The sequence below is a fragment of the Podarcis muralis genome, chromosome 14 (assembly GCF_964188315.1).
Source record: "Podarcis muralis chromosome 14, rPodMur119.hap1.1, whole genome shotgun sequence".
In the NCBI taxonomy this organism is placed as follows: Eukaryota; Metazoa; Chordata; class Lepidosauria; order Squamata; family Lacertidae; genus Podarcis; species Podarcis muralis.
In genome coordinates this window covers 2,823,681-2,846,626 of record NC_135668.1, presented here as the reverse complement: position 1 = coordinate 2,846,626, position 22,946 = coordinate 2,823,681, and the positions used below count along the sequence as shown (strand labels likewise).

The 22,946-nt window shown below is 45.3% G+C and overlaps 1 protein-coding gene across 6 annotated transcripts in view; it reads left to right on the top strand.

Annotated features, from left to right (window-relative positions):
* The first annotated feature begins 5,148 nt into the window (after window positions 1-5,148).
* APBA2 (amyloid beta precursor protein binding family A member 2) overlaps window positions 5,149-22,946 on the top strand; it is a 107,075-nt gene continuing 89,277 nt past the window's right edge. For 3 of the 6 annotated variants that reach the window (XM_028705802.2, XM_028705803.2, XM_028705799.2), the window contains exon 1: window positions 5,151-5,257. The gene's annotated coding sequence lies outside the window, so the exon portion shown is untranslated. Of the gene's footprint in view, window positions 5,258-5,282; window positions 5,395-5,862; window positions 5,885-22,946 lie in introns of those variants that run through there. The other 3 variants (XM_028705800.2, XM_028705801.2, XM_077918860.1) reach the window with 3 other exon arrangements.

Below are 22,946 nucleotides of genomic sequence, written 5' to 3'. Positions count from 1 at the left end.
CCTGAAGCAACGTTCTTAACCCGAGGTAATATTTCTAGGTGAGCGGAGTCTGTAACCTGAAGCGTCTGTAACCTGAAGCATCTATAACCCGAGGTACCACTGTATACACATTTTGCAAAGCAATTTCTTGGCAATATGATGCTTTTCGGTACATTATTTTCACTAATATATGCATTCGTATGGATGCTTTAACCCAGCATATGTGCTTTTGTACACATTACTCAGATAGAGGTAATTCAGAAACACGAGAATTTCAAAGAGTGCCTGGTGTCTGGTTCATGTATTGTTTCAGGAAATGTGAATTAGAGAAGTTCACCCTGAAAATGCAAAGTGAGCCAAACTTCTCCTCCATCCTAGTCTGATGTCAGCATTGCATACTGGTCTGAGGGCAGCTGGGAACTCCATTCTCCAACACCTCACTGTGGCTGCCCAGCCTCAGCATCAGAGGAGCCAACTCCTAGGGGCCCAGGTCCCTTCACCCCCCTCCCAATAAAATATTTGAGGGGGCTGGGATCCCCCAAAGTTTATTAAAATGTATTTTTATTAAAGATTTTCTTGATTTACAAAAGTGTGTGCAATGTCTCTCTTATTCCCCCCCCCCCCATGTAATATTTTTCTTTTTTTTTACAAATCGGTTTCATTTGTTGAGACATTAGGAAGAAAAGGGGGAAAGAGGTGGATGGGGAGAAAGATGAGTGGGGTTGGGGTTGGGTGGCAATGTTTCTATTTTACTTAATATATGTGGGGTTTGGTGTCAGTGTTGCTTGTGCAGGTTCTCTGCTGTTCACTTGTGTTCCTTTGGTGGTGAGAGAGGTTGGGGTTGGCCTAGGGTGTGGCTGTTCATTTGTGGTTGGCTGTGGTGGTCGTTGTTTTCATGTGTGAGTGGGGTGGGTGGGTGTTTTTGCCCAATCACAGATAAATTAAAAATTGCCCCACAAAATCCCCATTCCCCCAAAATGGCTCCTAGTGGCTGAGCATGGCATTTCCTGCTTCAGTATGTTCTTCCTTCATCATCTGCCTTTAAATGAACTACAGTATCAGGGTTATGGTAAAATATTCAAATTCTTCCACTGTTTTTATGTTTTTATACTTTTCCTTAAGGGGAGCATAAAACACCTTCTTAATAGCACCCCTAATTAAGAGCACATTAAACTCACACATTTTATATAGCACTTTCCGGAGCAGACACAGAGAGAAAGCAAACTTTGATTTCTGCTATAATTTTACCTTCAGTCAAAACTGAATAATTCATCACCCGGCAATGTCTAATGTATAGATGAATGTGTAATACCCCCAAGTTGTAAGAGACTTCATTAAGGCCTGATTTCAGAAACGGACGCAAGTACTGTAACTGCTCTACTTTAACTGGAGTGCTGGTCTATCTGCTTTTCCATCTGTAACGTCATTTTACGTATATCAAAAAAGCCTATGAACAAGAATATTGAAAGAATCTCAATGCTATGCTGTCTAATGTTTTGCAGGTGAAGAGGAGACCCGTGCAGTGTGCTCCTAACCTTCTCATCAGAGTCTCCACCAATTTATTTCACACCACTGAAGGCCCTAACCTGCCTGGCATATGAAGGCTGTATTCAGCATACCCTAAAACAGCTTCCAGCCACTGCTTTTAAAGAATCAAGCTGTGGGTTGTCCTTTTGCTTTAAAAATATTTTAAAATGTTCTGAACAGTGGTTCAGAGCATACCTTTAGGCCACGTTCCAGTGGGCTTGAAATGGCAGGATGTGCACTGCTGTGGTGCTTGTGCACATTTATTTATTTAGGAACATCAGAAGAGGCTGCTGGATCAGGCCAAAGGGGGAGGCATCTAGTCCATCACCCTGTTCTCACAGTGGCCAGCCAAATGTCTGTGGGGAACCTGAAAGCAGGCCCTGAGCCCAGGAGCCCCCTCCCCACCTGTGGCTTCCAGCAACTGGGATTCAGAAGCATTCCCGCCTCCCACCATGGAGCTGGCAGCTGTCAGTCGCCCTCTCCTCCACCACTGGCTAAACCTCTCTAAAAGCCACCCAGGTCCTGGGGAGGTCAGCTCTGTGCTGCTTGAAGGACTTCCTTTGATCTGTGCTGAACCTTTCATCATTCAGCTTCATCTGATCTCCACAGGTTCTAGTGTTGTGAGAGAGGGAGAAAAGAACTTCTCTATCCACCTTCTCCATGCCATGAATGATTTTATAAACTCCCACCATGCCGTCTCTTACACACCTTTTCTCTAAACTAGGAAGTCTCAAATGCTGCAACCTTTCATCATAGGGAAGTCACTCTGTCCCCTTGAAAACTTTGGTTGCCCTTTTCTGAAACGTTTCCAATATTTTTGCCTGCCATCCCAATCTCCAAGTAGTGTAAGATTCCAGGGGTTCCAGGAGCTTCCCCAGGGTTCGGTTTCCTTTGGAATAAGGTACAGCAGACTGTGCTGTTTTTATAACATATGGTTTATTTACACATTCATTCATTCATTCATTCATTCATTTACAGAGCCACTTCCTTTGTTACCTTAATGGCCCATGCTGGCCACTACCTCAACAGAAAAATAGCCTGGCTATTCCAGGAATTAAATCCGCACTGGATCCAGGAATTAGAGGATGGATCTAATTCATATTTCACAGGAGTCCTTTGAACATTGTTATCATCAATAATATATGAAATAATTTGCCAAGTAGATGAAAAAGAATCTTTTTTACATTTGCCCTCTAGCATACTTTCATTTTTGAGTTAATTTTTCAACAGTGGCTATAGACCAGTTTTGACTATAAAATAATAAATCCTTATTTAATCCTTCTAAATATTTCCATTTTCTTCCAATAACCATCATGGCAATTAACAATAAAGATAGAATCAACTCTTTATTCAAACCATCTTCAGTTGTCCCATCCATATCCCTCACCAAAGTGTGCTGAAAGGTTGGTCCTTTGTTTCATCATCCATCATCTACACTAATTAAGGAACTAGAGAGTCAGTTGCAGCTCTTTGCTTAACCCTACGCAAAACCATTCCCATAGCATGAGACAAATAAGGGTCACAAAAACAAAACACTTTTGCAAGAAGCAGGATTAATACAAGCTCGTAGTAGATCATCATCTGAGGGAAGGGCTGTAGCTCAGCAGCAAAGCATCTGGTTTTTGTACAGAGGGCCCCAGGGTTGATCTTAGGCTGTTTACACACTACACCATTAATGTGCATTGGAAGCACATTTCCCCCTAACAGAATTCTGGGCACTGCTGAGAATTCTGACTCTATAATGATAATGGGTAAACTACAGCACCCAGAATTATTTGAGGGGGGAAATGTGCTTGTCAGAGGAGACAATGCTAGACCACAAAGACCCAGCAAAGGGCAGTTTCCAATGTTATGAACACAACACAGGAGTCCTGGGTTCAAATCACCTAGTTCTGCTAGATATTACAGTGGTACCTTGCGTTCTCAAATGCATTGGTTCCCAAACACCGAAAACCTGGAAGTAAGTATTATGTTTTTTTAACATTTTTCGGAAGCCAAACATCCTATGTGGCTGTTGGCTATTGTTTCCAGGGCGCCTGCACCAATCAGAAGCTGCACCTTGGATTTCAAACATTTCAGAAGTCAAACGGACTTCCGGAACAGACTAAGTTTGGTGCTTTTGCTATTTATTTTGCGTTTTTGTTTTTGAGGCTTTTTTGGTTAATTTGTTTTTGTGACTTTGTGGATGATAATTTTTATCATCTACAATACTGTTGTATTTATTTTATAGTACAGTGGTACCTCGGGTTACATATGCTTCAGGTTACATACGCTTCAGGTTACACACTCCACTAACCCAGAAATAGTGCTTCAGGTTAAGAACTTTGCTTCAGGATAAGAACAGAAATTGGACTCCGGTGGCGTGGCAGCAGCAACAGCAGGAGGCCCCATTAGCTAAAGTGGTGCTTCAGGTTAAGAACAGTTTCAGGTTAAGAACAGACCTCTGGAACGAATTAAGTACTTAACCTGAGGTACCACTGTACGGTACATTGATTATTGCTTTCATTTTATGGATCAATGAAAGCAATGGATACAATCTTGCTAGATAGTAAAATTCATGTTAAATTGCTGTTTTAGGGGCTGTTTTTAAAAGTCTGGAGCAGATTGATCCATTTTGCATTACTTTCTATGGGAAAGTGCACCTTGGTTTTGGAATGCTTTGGTTTTGGAACGGACTTTCGGAATGGATTAAGTTTGAGAACCAAGGTACCACTGTATTGCTGTCTCCGCACCTCAGGTTTCTTCTATCTGAAAAAGGGGGAAATATAAATTGTAATATCACAGGGTTGCAAAGTATTTTGCACAGACTTTCCCAGATGCATTAGAACATTATATATATACATGGTGTGCTCTGCTACAGTCCTGATTTCCCAACAGCCTCATGTTATGCAGAATTGTCATGAAATTGAATTCTTGCACTGTCAGGGGAGGTCACATTCGGCCAGATCTTGCAAGGGAGATGCCTGCATGGATGCAAGCAAGCAAGCAAGGAGGTGATCCAAGTTGCTCTTGTCTGGAGGCACAGAGAATCCCGCCCTTGCCCCCCTCATTGCTGAATGTGGCCCCCTAAAACAGGGACGCTCTTTTTCTAATCATAACACCAGCGACAACTCAACACAACCACAAGGAAACCCAATAACTCTTTAAGTGAAATCTCCCTATACAGGGGCGGTCTCCCCTTGAATCCTGGCTACAACCCTGCCTGCACTAGCCAGAAGGCAGAAGCACCTCAAAGGCTATGTCAGCGGAACCTCCCTCCACAAAGGCAGTCTGCATTTGAACCCCGGCTTGCAACCAAGCCAGCTTCCAGCAGCGCGGCAGGGTCTCCTTTGGCTGAGCCTTCCATGCAGGGGCAGTCTACCCCCGAAGGCCAGCTTCCGCGCCAAGCCCCTTCCCAGAAGCTCCGCCAGGCCTGCTCCAGCCTTGCAACCGGGCCCGGGGGCTGCGAGGCGGCCGCTCCCCGCCAGCTCCATGCAGGTTCCCGGGCGCGCTCGGCGCACTCAGCTTCCCGGGTTAATTAGTAGTCTCCGTGTGTGGCTGCGAAGCAGGAGAAGGAGCCCTACAAAAGAGCCCTGGCAGCTGCGGCGGCGGCGCCTGCTCTCCTCCTCCTCCTCCTCCTCCAGACTCTCCCCCCTTCCTCCTCCTCCTCCTCCTGCTGCTGCTGCTGCTGCTCTTCTTCCTCAGGCCGCCTGCAAGGAGTCCAGTTCCTTCCTCGGGGGAGGACGAGTCCTCCCCGCCCTGCGCTGGCCAGGTAAGGCGGGGGCGCGCGCCAGGCTGGGCTGTGCCCCCCAGGGCGGGCGAGCGAGACAAAGCCCCAGCCCTCCCGGGGATGGGGATGGGCGTAAAGGGCTTCTAGGCTGCCTGCTCTCCTGTGCATCCTTAACAGAGGTGGGTGTTTGCTGCATGGATGCCACCCGCTCCCGGGGGCTCCTTTCTTCTCGAAAGTCAGGGGAGGGGGCGATCGAGCCATAGCTAGAGGCGCAGAAACCCGGAGCCTTGCAGGCTACGCTTCTTGGATAGGGAGGGGGGGGATGCAGACACTCTTTTTGCACAGGGTGGGATGATGAGGTCCAAGGAATAGGGCGCCTCCTCCTCCCCTCTCTGCATTTGGGGGGGGGGGTAATGCCCTCAGAGGACACACCTGTGCCCCCCCTTCATACCCCTCCCCCGCTCAACTTTTGGCAGTGCAATGCAGGATGCTGTTTTTGCTAGGGCGCTGCATTCCTATTTGCCACCCTTCCTGCCTGCTCTCTCTTTCCATCTCTGCACATCCCTCCCCCCCCCCCGCAAAGAAACCCACCCTCCACCCACAGTTCCCTTCCCTACTGGGAGGAGAGTGTGGACGTGTGTCAGAAGTCATATAGCCTTATCTCAATAGGTATTTATTGTTGTTGTTGTTATTTATTTTAAAGCAGTGCAGGTGATTTGGGGGCAGACAGAGCAAAGTGCATGAGAAACCATGCAAGTGTACTGCACGGGCTTTGGAGGGGGGGGGAGATGTTATCCACTTTTCTTCTTTCCCCCCTCCACTGAAAAGCACACATTTATGGGGGGGGGGGAGCAGAGCACTTAGAGGTATCACAGTCCCAATGCCTTTGGGTATTTCATTGGTGTGCTTTTGTTTTATTACGCATTTTCTGCCAAGATGTGGGTGACGAGGGCAAGGCAATGCCCCCCACCCACCCACTAGGCTGGCCAATCTGTTGCTATGGCTTGGGGCTCGGAGGAATGAACAGTTGTGCCTGTATGCAGGGGAGGTTTGGGCTGTGAATGTCTGGCTTGCAAGGAGACATGGAGACTAAGCAGGGAGATTTTCTCCTCCTGGCACAACCATGGCATCTTTTTTCTTCTCTGCTATTGTGGGACTTGCAGAGAGGGAGAGAGAGATTTGCTAGCCAAGCCATGGCTGGCTGATCTCCCTCATGCCGGGCGCACAGGAGAGAGAGAACAGTCTCCATCCAGAAAAGAGGCAAGGAGAGCAGAACCCTCCTTTAAGACCCCCCCACCCAAGTCTCTTTGCTTTGTTCCGGGTCAACCCGTCTTCACTGCCATTCCTTGTGATGTGTCCTCCATCATCTATCTTTCAACACTGAATTTTATTATTTTTTTTAAAAACCCTGTTCTGTGATTTAATCCTTGTGACAGAAGTCCTGTGGCATTTGAAAGATTAGCAGATTGATCATAGGGTGAGCTCAGATGCATATGATTTCTTGCTTAGCCGGACTGACACATCTGCCCTCCCAGGATTTGTGTCTCCAGCATGGTCTTCCTGATACGCAGGATTGGCAGGTGTAAAATGAAACTGCATGTCAGGGCAGAAGGCCAGGCGCCCCCCCCCCCCACCGAAGGGTTTGTGGGGTACGGGAGGGGGCTGGATGATTGTTTGGTCCAGAGTCCAAAATTGAGTAATGACACCTGCATGGGACAGTCCTCCAAATCCTCTTCTGACCACATTCATATCCCACGTGTGTTCTGACCTTGTATCTTGCTCCCAGGTGCGCAATGCTGATGGCTGGGCAGTAGATCTGTTTTAGTCAAGTTGGAAAGATGGAAGAAGGAAAACCAGGGAAATTCAGCATATCTCTCCCCTTCTCTCTTTCCCTGAGTTTTCCATATATATGGATATATGCCTCCGGTGTAGCAACTGAATTGAAGCTTTTGATCGAGTTATTTCCTCCCCTCCGTAATGAGGTCTGGAGGGAGAAGCTACTCAATTAAAAATTCTCCGCTTCATCTTTCTTGGGGTAAACAGCGTGACAAATTATAACCTGGTTTTCTTCTCTCTATTCACCCCCCACCTTTATTCTGCTTGGATAATTCTCTCAGATGTTAGCACCGGAAGAGGGGTGGGGGAAGAGTGGGTTCCCCTCCCTCATCTAGCCCTTAAACACCGAAATTGGGACACAGACCAGAATATTTGAATTGCTGCATTAATGAAATTATTGTGCTTGGTGCTCCCCACCTCCTGGCAGCATTTGTCACATGGAGATGGGTCCTCTGGTGTTACTGTGTCAAGGGAGGTTGGGCAATGTGCTCTGTGTGCCCCCAGTGAGAAAGTGTGCACTAACCCCCCCCCCCGCCCCAAACCACCCCCTTATGCAGATTGTAGCAATGCTGAATCCTGCCTATGGAGGTGTGGGCTTTGGGAGACCAGCTTGCCACAGCCGGTTGGCGTCTGTGGCAGAGCCTGAGGTTGCCCCGTGCCTGATGTGGGTGTGGGTGGGCTCAGCACTTGCTGTGCATGGCGCGGATGGAAGGCTGGGTTTATAAGACCTGCAGAGTTGGACTGCAGAGGGTCAGTGGGGCTGCCTTTGGAGGGTGTCCAGGGCCTGACTCTGCTTTCAGTCCAGAATGCAGCAGTGATGACAAAAATTATAGGCCCCATTGAACATGGTGGGACCTCTGAGCAAACATGCCTAGGCCTTGTGGTGGTGGTCTCTGAAAGTCACTCTGGTTACCAATATGCCTCACTCTATCGAGTTCTTCTTAGTCTTTCCTCTAACACACAGGATGATTTATCCTGTGTCGTGATGCCTACATAATGTGCATTTTTCTGTCACAACCCCCCCCCAGCCTTTTATTTCCTCTGCTGGACTAGGGAGACCTGGGTTCAAATCCCCACTCAGCCACAAAGCTCAGAACTTGAAGAAGCAATCACATTCTCTGAGCCTGAGCTTTTTGGAAGAAGGATGGATTTAGAAACGTAAAAAGCATTGGAAGCGCCTGAAGGGAGCCTCGCTGAAGCTCTGTTACCAGGTGGTCTGGTTTGGGGGGCTCACTGAGATGCAGACTTGGGTTCGGGATGCAGCAAAAAGAGGAACATTTGCTGGACATTGGTTTTGACTTTATTAGTTACGTATATAAAAAGAACACTAACAGACACCCCCCCCCCTTTCCCATTATGTGACACTTCAGAATTTCTAACTCTTCCAGTTTGGAATTTGCTTATTGCCGATACGCTTCTCCTTCAGTGCAAGGCCTATTATCCTTTTTCTCTGGTGTCCTTGTGAAGATGGAAAACAGAAGGTGACTGAATGCTCTCAGACTTGATGCTCTGTTTTGATAAGACTTCCCAGTGAAACGCATGAAATATTTGATTATTTATTATTGTGTTTAGTTGCATTTTACTTTTATCTGACTACATAAAAATAAATAAAAATGGGATGGGGTAAATTGTAACATGGATTAAGGTTTTCCCCGTGTTGTGGGGGAGGTACATAGTTTGCCCCTGGGATGCCATTCTTAGCTGCAGTTTTGTGAAGGCCTTTACATGCAGTTCCGATTGGAGGGTTTGCTCGGTTTCTCCTTTCATAAAGATGCTGTGAGGATGTTGTGGATTTGCTTTTGGGGCTTGGGATGCAAGCTTGGGGCTGGGGGGCTGTCTTAGCTTAGCCTCATGGGGGTGGGCAATGTGGATCTCTGGGTGTTGCTGGACTGAAGCGCCCATCGTCTTTCACCATGTAGGCTGCGGCTGATAGGAGCTGTGGTTGCACAGCTGCTGGGGTGTGTGTGTGTGTGCCAAGTTGGCTACTGCTAGGCTCGTGCAATGGGCCACCAGCAATTTAAGCAGCAGCTCAGCAGACTTGACTGCTGGGCTGGCTGGGAAGAGGTGTGGTGTGTAAACTGGTTACTGTACTCTTTCATGCTACTGAGGCTACGGGTGTGGGAGAAATGTGATTCAGTTCACATTTAAAGGTGGAACTATTTGATTCATACTTTGCAAAATGATACAAGAACCAAAACAAAGCCATCGTTTGAAATTTGCACTTCTCCGAATTTTGCAGTGCTGTTCTTCCACCAAGTAATGTGTGCAAAAATGCATAGAGTTAGGCAAAGTGTGCCTCAAAATGCATATGTAACATACATATTAGTGTTAGGCAGAATTGCATACCAAAAATTGCATACAAAAATGTGTACCGGTATATTGGGAGAATTTTGTACGAGATGTTTCACAAACTATACTCTAGTAAAGGTAAAGGGACCCCTGACCATTAGGTCCAGTCGTGGCTGACTCTGGGGTTGTGGCGCTCATCTCGCTTTACTGGCCGAGGGAGCCGGCGTACAGCTTCCGGGTCATGTGGCCAGCATGACTAAGCCGCTTCTGGCGAACCAGAGCAGTGCAGGAAACGCCGTTTACCTTCCCGCTGGAGCGGTACCTATTTATCTACTTGCACTTTGACGTGCTTTCAAACTGCTAGGTTGGCAGGAGCAGGGAGCGAGCAATGGGAGCTCACCCTGTTGCGGGGATTCGAACCGCCGACCTGATCGGCAAGCCCTAGGCCCTGTGGTTTAACCCACAGCGCCACCCGCGTCCAGCCTCCCAAATAAATCTATAAAACCTAGTAGCCCAGACTAAATGTTACCTAGCCAATCTCTCCCCCCCCCCCACATTGTTAGTCATTTTGTACCTTTAAAGGAAAAGGGACAAAAAAACGCACACCAGATGCACACACATATGTATATGTAATTCCTTTTTCTTTTTCTTTTCTTTTTTGAAGGCTGATGTATTTTTATTACAGATTTTCTTGTTTTACAGTATATGTAATTTCTGACTTGCTCCTTGGAGGCAATTTTTACAACTTGGCAAGTGGCTATCTACAAACCTGTTCTGGTGGCCATACCATGAGCCCAGCAGTGCTGTCACAATTAGGCTTGGGTTGGCAGGCTGTGACAGAACTTGCCTGTATAAGGATCGCTTTCTTACTTTCAAGTAAGAGTCCCTGTCTGCACATGCTGGGCAGGGAGCAGCCTAGGCCAGCTGGTCTGAGAGTGAGCTGGTATGATAGCTTCTGGAGAAAGGATGGAACAGAGCTTGCCATCAGCAAGGTTTCAGGGATGTTCCATTTATCATATTTGTAATATGTGCTCTTAACTTTAATGTAAAATTCAATATTTTGGTATCAAAATATGTGTGTATGCCTTAAAAGGTAAAGGTACCCCTGCCCTTACGGGCCAGTTGTGTCCGACTCTAGGGTTGTGCGCCCATCTCACTTAAGAGGCCGGGGGCCAGCGCTGTCCGGAGACACTTCCGGGTCACGTGGCCAGCGTGATGAAGCTGCTCTGGTGAGCCAGCGCAGCACACGGAAACGCCGTTTACCTTCCCGCTGGTGTATGCCTTAGGGAATGCTTATTTGGTTAAGGCACATTAAAATACATATTTATATGAAGAAATGCTGATTCCCCACATGATGGGCGAAGTGGTCCAATAGGCCCTGATTTCCTCCTGAGAAGGAGCAGGCTGCAGGCTCATGCATAATATCAAATCATGGTTTACCAAGGTGTGATTGAGACTTGTGCTTTCCTGTTTCCTTTCTCTCCCTCCTTCTTGATCTCTGATTCACTGAGTTACTTTGTCTTTAGCACAAATTGGAGGTTCCTCTTTTCATCCAAAACGGCAAACTCTCCCTCCAAGTCCGAACTCCCTTCTTTGCAGGCCTGGCGTGGAGGGCAAAGGGAGATGTCCTTCTCTTAAGAGCGCCTAGTGAATGTGTTGCTTGTGCAAGACGCGGAATAGGAACTTCCTGGCTCCCCTTAGCCCCTGGAACATTCAACAGAAGGGGCCATAGGGAAGATTCTTCTCTGCCTGAGACCCTGGGGAGCTGCTGCCAGTCAGAGAAGGCAATACTGGGCTAGGTGGAGAAACAGTCTGAAATGATAGAAGGCAGCTTCCTAAATCCCATATCTTCTCATTTTGATTAGGAGCTGTTAGAGAAAACAAGTAAACATAGTTTTTCAATAGCACCCACATGTTGCAACAGTAATATTTTCTGTAGCATTTGTCCCTGCAGCCTTTACACTTTCCAATTGTAACGCAATGTGGCAATATCTTAATTTGACTTGTATTTCTGGAGGGCACTGTACAATTCATTTTATGGTGTGCAGTTTCCTAATGGGAAGTTTATATATGCGTGTGCGCTTGAAATGCTTCATGCAATTAAGGCACTTAAGTTGACCCATTGATTAATTACTGCGCTTGTTTTCTTAGCTCCTTCTTTTAAAGACCTTCATACTCTTAAATCTCTGACGATAAGACTGCAAGACACTGGAACAATTAGGACAGCTGGTGGAAGTAACTCTTTGCAGGGGTGTATTAAGTGGTGTGTCTGACACAGGAACATTGCTAGGTACTTAGAAGATTTGGTGCATGAGCCCATTGTCACACACATGCATGAAAATTAGAATTTATAAGTCACAGAAGGCAAGCCAGCTAATTTCCCACCCAAATCTCTCCATTATTTTTTAAATTTAATTTGCATCCCACCACAGGTCACCCCAAATCAGTTCCTCTTTAATGCATCTTACCCCCAATTAATTTCCCAACAGATCTTGCTCCACATCAAATCAATTCTCCCCGTTCCCTGCCCCCCTTAGTCATCTTCTGCTAATTTATTCCCTCAAATTAGCACCATACAAAGGAACCCAAATCTCCAGCCCAAATCAGTTTTTCCCAAATGCATTGCCCACCAGGGAACACTTGGGACCGGGCTCCAAAGCTCAGCCTTGATTTGCCATGATGCCCCTTCCTCAACTGCCTCCTCCTTGTGGTTCTCTGTGCCTCCTGTCTCCTGGTTTCATACCTCAAACTATTAAGTAACTCAATTCTAGTTTTACTGAGTTGTGAGAAAACCCATCTCTCCATCCTAACCCCAAGAAATGGCCTCTCTATCAAAACAGGGTTGACCCTAAAATGTGTTTGTGATGGATTTTTGCTACAGCTGCACCTTTTCCCTTTCCCCTTTTGCTTGAACATTTTGCTAATCTCCTTCTTAAAAACAAAACAAAACTCTTATTTGCGAACCTATCATTTTAAAAGCCTCATGGGCAGCCACCACAGAAGGGAGCAGAGCTTGGGTCCCACTCAAAAACATCCTGTTACCTGACCAGGAGGCTGGTGAAGGACAACCCCTTAGCTTGGACTTCCATTCAGTGACACTTAAGATTAACCTACTGAGGCAAAAGCTGCCTTTGTGGAATCAGGGTGTGTGTGCTTGAATTAATTCTGCAGGATTTGCTTTACTTTCCTCACTCACTATGAAGTGAAGTGGGAAACACAAGGAACTTGGTTGTCTGAAAATCTGTGTCCGGCCAAAGGATTCTGATGCCACCTTGTTTACTGTATGCCAATTTTCAATGGTTTGCCTCAGGCTGGGACTTGTCGCCGTGTGAGAATCCCGCAAGAGAAATTGTGTCATGAACTTGGTTTCTCATCTCAAAGTGACAAGCCAGTGCATAAAGTCTACTGGTTTAATTTGGATTCCACAGTCAGCTTTCAGTTTGGGGCAAAATCTCAGCATCAGGTGATATCATGTTTGCCATTTGGAATTTCCACCTTAGCATTAAATGTTTGGGACAGGCTTGCTTCTAGACTCTCTTGTTCATGGGAATAGCTCCAGAAGCATTCCTGTGGGAGGTGTGTGTTGTGCTGGATCTGAACCCCTGCCTGGCTTTTCCAAGGAAGAGCCCTTCCTAGATGAAGACATCAGTGTAGCTTGGATCTGGGTGCAGGCATAAATTTAGCTCAAATTCAGCTTGGATCTTTTTATTGTGCATTGCCTTGACTATTGTGCAGAAAGTGATTAATAAATCAATGGTGATTTTTTTTCTCTTGGGAAAATCTCATTGTAACAGCATAGCCTGACTTAGAATCAGGCCACTTCCTATTGTCTGTCTAGCTCTGTCTGCTCTGACTGGCACTGACTCTCCAGGGGGATCTCAGGGTTCTTTCCTCATCACCAGCTACCTGATTCTTCTAGCCAGGGATGGAATCTGGGACCTTCTGCAGGCAAATCATGCATGCTATCCCTGAGCCAAATGGTCCTTCTCCATACATGTGTCTACATGAGTGTAGACACTCCATTAGAGACAACCCTCTGATACCTAAAGATTGCTTTGATTTTCATTTGCATGTGAAGAGGACTCCAGTGGGCATGTGGCCTGAGGTGGAAGGGTGAGCATCATCTAAGAGAGCATTTTGTAAGTAGGTAAGCAAAAGGAAACCTTAGGCATTGGTTCCCCACCTCCCTATTTGACATGAGGCAGTATAGCTTGGAAGCAGCAGGGATGACCTAGGATGGGAGAAGGATTACCCAAGCTGGTGCTTTCATGGCTAACTGCTGTTGATAAATGTGTGCGCTTTGGAAGAGAATATGGGCAGTGCAGGGAAGTACTGCTGGAGGGGACAGAGATAGACTGGCTGTGCAATGGTTGACATATCAAGGACCCAGGCCAAGGCTTACTGGCATGTGATGGAGCATCCCTGTTGAAGCTCAGCAGGTCTGCATCTGGTCAGTACCTAACAGGAGATCACCCAGAAGTTCCCATGTATGTCTCCTTGACTTCTGTGATAGAAGAGGGGTTTTATGCTTTTCATGCAGAAGGTCCCAGGCTGGGAGAGAATCCTGCCCGAGACCCTGGGCAGCTGCTGCTTTTCAACATAAACAGTACTGAGCTCCATGGACCGATGTTCTCACTCGGCACGAGGTGGTTTCTTGTGCTCTCCACCCCAAGGAGTCTTTACAATATGCAATAACTTCTCCCCCCTCCCCCCCGCCCACATTTCCCATCAGAATGACAGGCAATTTGTTAGTTTTTAAATAGCACCTGATATCTAGTGGCAGACATTTTATTACAGCAACCTTTAGGTCAGAGGCAGAATGTGCATGGAATCCAAATATTCCTTCTTCTTGGTCTCCATTTATTTCCTGTTTTAATCACAGGCTTGCATCCATAAGTCGCTTAAGTGTGCCAAACGGGGCTTTTCTGGGAAAGACAGAAAGGTTGGCTTATGAGGTTATTTGCTCCCATAGGCAGAGCGAAGAGGGAACATGAGAAGAACCATGCCGGATCAGGTCCATGACCCATCTAGTCCAACATCCTGTTCTCTCAGTGGCCAAGCAGATAACCTGTGGGAAGCCTGCAAGCAGGATTGAAGCAGAAGAGCCCCCTCCCCTCCTGCAGTGTCCAGCAACTGGTATTCAGAAGCATTGGTGCTTCCCCTGCGGAGGCAGGCAGAGCCCCCGAGAGCCCTCTCCTCCCTAGTGCAAAGGGTTCTGTGGCCAGCCAGGCCAAGGAATCACCACAAGAGTCATGACACAGGTACCATGGCATGGTCAATGGGCTTAGAATTGTCCCATTCAAGGCTCAGGGGCCTGGTCTACCCGTATGATTAAGTCCACAGTCAGATGCAGTAAATGGCTCTGAAGGCCAGTTGCTGGAAACTGCAGGAGGGGGAGCATGCTCTTGTGCTCAGGTCTGGTTTGTGGGTTTCCCATTGGCCACTGTGAGAACAAGATCCAGGACTAGATGGGCCATTCGCCTGATCCAGCAGACAACGGAAGCTCCTGGGTGGCTGGAGGCTTTGCCAGCAGAAGCTGACGGAGGCAGAGGCTGCGGCTGCATAAAAGGCAGTGAAGGGGCTGAAAGTGGGGTAGGTGCAAGGGGACTGGATGTTGAGACCATTGGTGTGGGTTGGCAGAGTGACCACTCACTGGGTCCCTTCCTGGGACTGGACTCCTCGCCTGTAGCTTCTCCGTCTGATGTTTCTCAGTGTCCTGATGTGACTTGCCCCAATCCGCTGCATCCAGATTTTTTTTTCCCGTGTGTGTGTGTGTGTGTGTGTGTGTGTGTGTTATTGGGTTGTTGTTTTATTTTAACTGTCCTTTGTGGTTTTATAGGCTGATTTTATCCTATGAACTGCCCTGAGGCCTGCAGGCATAGGGTGGTATATAAATTATATTAAAGCATCGTCATCCTCATTCCTCTCCAGAGTTTTCAGCTGCCACCTCTTTGGGCAACCCCCACCCTTTGTCCTGATCCGAGCAGCCCCTCCATGATGGCTCCTCAAGGCCCATGACAAATGGAGTGCGCAAGTGACGCATGTGGCCAGGGCCAGTTTAGGAAGATGCAAATAGCAGGTCCTGATCTTCTGTCCTTTCACACTCCACTTTGGAGGGTTAACAAAAACAAGTCCAAATAAATGCTCAGAGAGTTTGGCATCTGTTGACAGCATCACCCCTGGGCACAGCAGTTTGCATAGAATGTCTCCATTAGGAAATCTGTTTTTTGAATTAGTTCCTCACAAAACAGAATTGGGAAATAACTGTGTGTCTTTCTTATGCCTCGGCCGCTTCTTTGAAAAACAAAAAGCTAAACACATGCACACACATTTAAAAGTATTGTGTCAGTGGTAATAGGCATGGAGGAATCGGAATTCTGATTCCGCATTTTCCAGCTTGAACACTTCTTCATCCACATTTCATATATTATCACAATTTTGCCTAATACGCACATTTGCAAGCTATTTTCACACATACTTTTTGTTGTTGAAGAACGGCATTACAAAATTTGAAGAAGTGTGGACTAGGTACCAAATTGACTTATATCCTACCTTTAAGGGAAAACAGGTTTTGAGTATAGATAATAATAATAATAAAAATAAAAATAAAAATTTATTTATATCCCGCCCTCCCCAGCCAAGACTGGGCTCAGGGTGGCTAACAACCAATAATAAATGGGGCAATAAGATGGGGCAGGTTTAAGACTATTTCCCCTCTGCTACTTCATGACAGTCAACTTAGGGACATGGATTTAATGATGTAGAACAACTTGATGTATTAGGGTCCAAGGGAACAGAACTGTGGTATATTGGATGGCAAATAGAAAGCAAAGGGATTCTGTTAACATTGCTGATTGTAAATTCTCCAGTCACAGAAAAGATTTATAGATGGGTCAATAAAGCAAAGCTAAGTAATTAATGCATTTATTTTATTTCGGTGCTTGAAATATTTCACAGCTAAAATCTCAATCCTGTCTCAGGGTGTTTGGTTAGCTTAAAACAAAGAAATGCAGCACATGACCTGTATCAAAATACAAATGTACATATTTCTCCAAGAGCTAGAATGGGGAGACCTTAAGGTCCTGAGGTCCTGGGCCTTGTAGATTTTATTTTAAATCTGTATTATTATTATTATTATTATTATTATTATTATTATTATTATTATTAAAACAAGCTTGGTATAGCTGAAACTAATCTCTCTCTCTCTCTCTCTCTCTCTCTCTCTCTCTCTCTCTCTCTCTCTCTGTTGGAAGACATTAAAAAAAATGAAATGAGATTCAAGTGATGTCCAGTGACTTCCCTGAATGCCCTTCTTTTATATATGCTTACACGGAGGTGGTTTTTAGCTCTTTGGGATTACAGTAAATCTTTCTCAGTACAGAATCTCTCTTGGAACCATGTATCTCAGTTGTCCCCTGTTTGGTATAACTGGAACCATCCGCTAACAGTTGATCTAATTAGAAGTAATGATTTCAACCCAAAAAAGCTATTAAGATTAATGGACTCCTGGGAAAGGATAGCATTGCTTGAGCTGCATTTTGGCGCAGAAGACGAGGCTGTGTGCATTTAGTTTGCATAGAAGTAAGTGGACCTGAGTGAATGAGGTGTTACTCCCATTAAAGTGAGGAGAGCTTTTTCCTGCTGCTGCTTCTGCGCTCAGCATGGCAGGATCCCCTCAGAGGGAGACCAGCTCACTTTGGGAGCGCCAGCCTTACAGCTTGCATTTTTTAATTTTAGTTCATAAAATAGATATACTGCTTGTTTGTAAAAACAAACCAACACAAAGCAGTTTACAAAAAGAACAAAACGCTAAAATTATCAATAAAAGCCGTTAAAAACAGCTATTTAAAACATTCAGAAAATAAATAAAATGGATGAGCTAAAAGCCATTTAAAACACATGGCAACATTCTACATGTCTAAACAAAAATCTTTTTTGCTTAGGCTGTAAAGAGTACAGTGAATGCCCCTGCCTGATGTCAATAGGCAGGGAGTTCCCAAGTGTAGGTGCCCCATGTTAAAATATCTTCTCCTTTTACCAGTGCAGAATGAGTATTATGTGGCACCTGTAAGAGACCTGCAGATCAAAGGGGTCAAGTGGAAGGCTTTCTCACAAGTAAACTCTTCCCAGGTGGTTAAGGGATTTTTATAATACAGTAATAGTAGCAACACCTGGAACCTGGCCTGTGAGCACAATCACAAGCCCTGGGGGGCTGGGTTGGTCCTTGTAGACACGAGGTGACAGGTGGTGCCTTTGAGGACAACTGCCGGACCTGCAAGGGTGTGGCAGGAAAGTGACCGTGGCGGTGAAGGAAAATTAAGGTGACAGTGTGCCAGGTTCTAGGTCCTTGTATTAATTTACAAAGTCCAGAGCAACATAGGTCCAGGGTGCCTCAGGGACCTCCTGAACTCTTGAATTGCAGCTCCGTCCCTGAGATCTGCTGCAGGAATGTCATTGTTTGTTCCCCAGGTTGGCGATACTCTTGACAAGAGAGATCAGCAAGACCTGTGCTAATTTCTAAATGCCTGTTGAAAACTTTTCTGTTCCATTAGGCTTATGCGAGCAATTAAGAATACATCTTTCCACAATAGAGGGCTGATTTCTGATTTTAACTTTTTAATATGGTTTTTATTGTATGGTCAGGGCAGACTTTGGTAATCTTTGGTAATATGGCACCCTGAGCAAGGCCAAAATTTGGCGCCCCCAAATGGATCCTCTCCATTTTCTGCCCCTTCGCCTTGGCACCCTGCGCGGGGGAGCTGACCTCACCACCCTAAATCTGAGGCTGGTATCATTTTATGTACAATTGTTGTCAACCTCTGCTCAGTTTTAAAAAAATAATAGTGGTATATAACTAGTTTTACAAATAATAAATAATGCTGGGAGGTGAGGAGAGAGGTTTCCTGAGATATTTAGGACTGAAGTATGGAGCGCTTTAGATGGTAAATAGTTTGTGAAGAACCGGACCGTGTGATCACTCTGTGTGTGTAATTGTGTCCAAGAAATTCTTGGCCCAGCTTGGGGCGGGGAGAGGGAGGGAGTGTGCAACTGTATTACGGCTCTAGCAGATCCTGAGTGCAGTGCAGACCAGGTTTTTATTTTCTCATCAGCTGAAAGTAGTGGTCTGGCCCATGAGGCCGAGTGAGACAGCTGCTTCAGGCGGCAGATGCCAGGGTGTGGCAGCAACCTCTTGGATCTCATCCTGAAACCCCGAAGCCTGGCTGCTCCTAGACTTGTCTGCTCTGCTATGGTGGGGGAGGTGCTGTGCCAGCCATTGCCAGCGTAAAAGTCACATTCAGCTGCCAGCCAAGTCAGTTTCTGGATGTGGAGTGGGGTCACCATCTTGTCCTTTGCGACAGGCAGCAAAATGCCTCAGTCTGCCCATGAGCAAATGTCCAGTATCTTCTGGTTGTGGCAGTTTGCTATGTTGGCTACAAGTGTGCAACTCTCTCTGTGTGCCTGGACAGACCAGGATTCTGCAGGCTTTGTGCCCTCCCCCACTTGCAAGAGTCCCCCTTCCTTTGTGTGTGTCTCACGTGACTCTGTCCTTCATCAAACTATTTCATATAGAGCACCAGGGATGGAGACATTGTTCCTCCACTGTTGGATTTCAGAGACTCGGGTTTAGGCAGATTATTTATACAGCAGGATTTAGTATCTGCCAGTGCTCTGTTTGCTTGATATCACTAGGGACCAGTTCTTCCATAAATCCTCATCCTCAGACGATAAGCCTTTTTTTTTTTTTTTTTTTTGCAGAGAGCTGAATAAAAATAATTTCCTCCCAACCACCTGCAGTTAAAGTTCTTAATGTCATGGATTTTTAATCTCAAATGGTCTGGGGAAGCAAAAGCTCATCTATTATACGCTGCATTTAAATATGGGACTTTATTTTTCATTCCCCCCCCCCTCACTCTGCTAAAATGTCAAAGCAGGCCTGGTGATTTGTCCAGGAGTGACCCTCAGGAACAGCTTCTGATGCTGACTGCTAGGTTAATGTGAAATGAAGCCAAATGCAGATTGTGGTGCTGTGTTTCTTCACTGCATTTCTCCCAATGTTTTGGGGACACAGGATGACTCCTGCCTGCTCACTTCTCCATCCAAAGTGGGGGAATCATCTGGAGGGGTGAATTAAAATGGCTTCTTCTAGTCTCCCATCTTCTATACCAGCCTTGCCCAACCAGGATCCCTTCAGAGGTTGCTGGGAGGGCTACACAGGAAGTGTGGTTTCCTCTCTGCAATCCTTAGCACCCTTAACAAACTACAGTTCCCACAATTCTGGGTGGGAAGTCCTGTGCTTTAAATGGGTTTTGTATGTGCTTTAAGTGTAGATCTGCCCTTTTTTTATAAGCCGTTACCGAAAATTCAAGGAACAATTTTCAGCACTGGCAAGCTACCAGTGAGCCGTTTCTGAGTAGTTTTTGCTCCTCTGTTTTCTTCTCCCACCTCCTCCTGTCAAATGTTGCTAGAATTGTTGTGCAATCTGCATTGTTCCTTCCCAATTTTTTCTTTTTAAAATAATTTTTATTGGTTTTTACACATGTTTTCCAAACATAACATCCCATCTTATACAGTATAACAAACCTTTGGCTATCACAGCCTAGGACTTCCACCAACCTCAACTAATGGTTTCCTAGCTTTCTTTCTGATTTTGCATTTTATTTTAATAGTTATTGCTATAAAATCCAAATCCTCAATAAACTCCTTCTTAGTCCTTTTTCACAATAATTAATATAGTTCTCCTTACAAAACTTCTTGCAACCCTACAAGTGATGTCAATTGATTACAATTGTCTTTCAAATATATCATAAATTTCTTCTAATCTTTCAGGAACGTCTGGTCTTGCTGGTTCCGAATTTTCCTAGTTAATTTCACCAACTCGGCATAATCCATCAGTTTCATCTGCCACTCTTCTTTTGTTGGTAGTTCTTCTTGCTTCCATCGCTGGGCTAATAGTATTCTTGCTGCAGTTGTCGCATATAAAAACAATTTTTTTATATATAATGCTTGTATATCTCTGCACCTGCTATACCAAGTAAAAGGGCTTCTGGGTTTTTTGCAAATGTATTTTTCAACAGTTTAAAAATCTCATTATAAATCATTTCCCAGAAGTCCTTTACTTTCTTACATTCCCACCACATATGGTAAAAAGTACCTTCTTTTTCCTTATATATCCAGCATTTGTTATTTGTTTTGTACATTTTAGCTAATTTCACTGGTGTTATATACCATCTGTACATCATTTTCATTATATTTTCCTTTAAAACACTGCAGGCAGTGAAAAGTAATTGTATATTATGACCAAAATCTTTAGCCCAGTGTATCATGACTGATTTAACTTCTTCATCTTTCAAATGCCATTCAGGTAATAATTTATACATTTTGGATAATATTTTAACTTTGTTATTTAACAATTCTAATTTGAATTTCGATTTTGTATATCCAAATCCACTTTTCTTTTTATCATCTTTCAACATTTTGTTAATTTGACGATAATGCAACCAATCATTCACAAAACCTTTAACTTCCTCATTTGGTTTTAATTTCCATTAGTTATCCATCTCCTTCACTATTTGTTCATAGGTGGCCCAATGTTTACTCATATTTATCTTTTTCACACTCATTGCCTCAAGAGGCGAGAGCCACCATGGTGCCTTATGGTTCCTTCCCAATTTTCCTTTGGGTGTCTTGTGTAGGTGTGCAATACCTGAGATAAGAATAGTTCATAAAGTGTCTTGTATGACACAGAAGCACACTTACCCTGAAGGCATTGCATTGATGCATTGATTAATATTCCATCTGTGGTTGTAGCTACAAACTCATTTATCATACTGCCTTGAGAAATAAGAGGCTATATTATTGATTTAATTATCATAATGCAGGATGTCCTTGCATGGATTGTGACCTGATGGGCTTGCAATAAAACTGGCAATCTCTTTCAGACACAGCAGTGGTGAATCAATCTTTTGTGCAATTTTAAACTGTTGTGAAAATACACACAAGGGCAAACATGTTGGTCTATAAGGAAAAGGACCCTGCAGAGTCCACAGCTGGGTAATAGTTTTGTTCACAGCACCAAAAAATTCACAAAAATTTGGTAAGCCTCTGTGATCCAGCAGAGACAGTCTTAGATTCTAAGTGGTATTGTGTTACTGTTGTAGGCAAATATATCAGGGCTAAACAGCAATAGTTGGAACGGGAAACATTGCTTTTGGTGAGGTGTAGTGAAGTTGTGGTTCTCCAGATGCTGCTGAAGTACATAAATTCCCATAAATCCATTCCATTGGCAATGCTAGCTAGGGCTGGTGGGAGTTGTAGCACAGCAGCATCTTGACAGCCGCAGCTCAGTCTCCCTTCCTTTAGGTGGACACCTTCTTAACTCTTCTTGTTGTCACCTGTTCTGTCAGCATCGGCTGTATTCCTGGTTCCATTAATCCCATACGGTATAAGGAAAGTTTACACACAACATTTGGGCCTTTTAAGTCGCGCGGTGTTTCTGCAACTTGGGTCCTCTGCTGTTGTTGGACTACAACTTCCATCACCCCTAGATAGCAGGGCCAGTGGTCAGGGATGATGGGAGTTATAGTCCAACAACAGCAAGGGACCCAAGTTGGAGAAACACTCGTAGAGAGAAATGGTGAGTCAGAGGGGATGGGCTGGAGGTGTGTAAAACACATGGAGAAAGTGAAGAGAGTGTTTTCTTCTTCCTCACAGGAATGGAACTTGTGGGCATTCAATGCAGCTGAACATTGGAAGACTCAGGACAAACAAGCAAAAGTGCTTCTTCACACATTGCAGAGTTAAATTCTGGAATTTGCTACCACAAGGTGTAGTGATGGCCCCCAACTGGGATGCTTTTAAAATAAAATTTGGCAAATTCATTGAGGGTAAAGTTGTAAATGGCTGCTGGTGAAGGTGGTTGTGATGCCTCCAGTAACAGTGGCCATATGCCTTTGAATGCCCAGTGAGCAAAGGGCACTGGGGCCCGGGTTCCGCTTCTGAGCGTCCCAGAGGCATCTGGTTGGCCACTCTGGGAACAGGCGGCTGGGCTACATGAGCCACTGGCCTGATCCAGCTTCAGGGCTCCCACCTTCTTAGGGAGTCAGATCTGGTCCCATCTGTCAGTAGTTGCCCATATTCTACCTTGTTTCTTTGGCCTGTCTTTTAAAACTGACGTGTGCAGTTATTGCAGCTGTTGGGTTTTTCGAACTCCCACCCACCTGCATACACAACAGTATCTTTTTAAAATGAATCTGGGGCGGGGGGTGGGCATCATAACCACCCACCCTGCCCCTTGAGTCGTGAATTGTGTCACATGCATCTTAAAATGTGAATTGTCCCAGAAGGGCCTTGTCTCCAGACTGCCAGTTCAAATGGGCAAATGTTCAGAGTGTTCTGTATACAAAGTGCCAGGTAATCTTGAAGATCCTTTTTCGTCCACCGCACAATGCAATTAAAATCTGGTGCACACTGGTCCCCCTGTGCAACTGCGATAAGGCGGCTTAGCTGATTTGAGAGCTGTCCGGGATTCGCAAGGACTTGGAATTAGCATGCTTATGATGTGGCTGAACTGTCTGGCAAATTTGGCACTGATGAAATCAGATGTGTT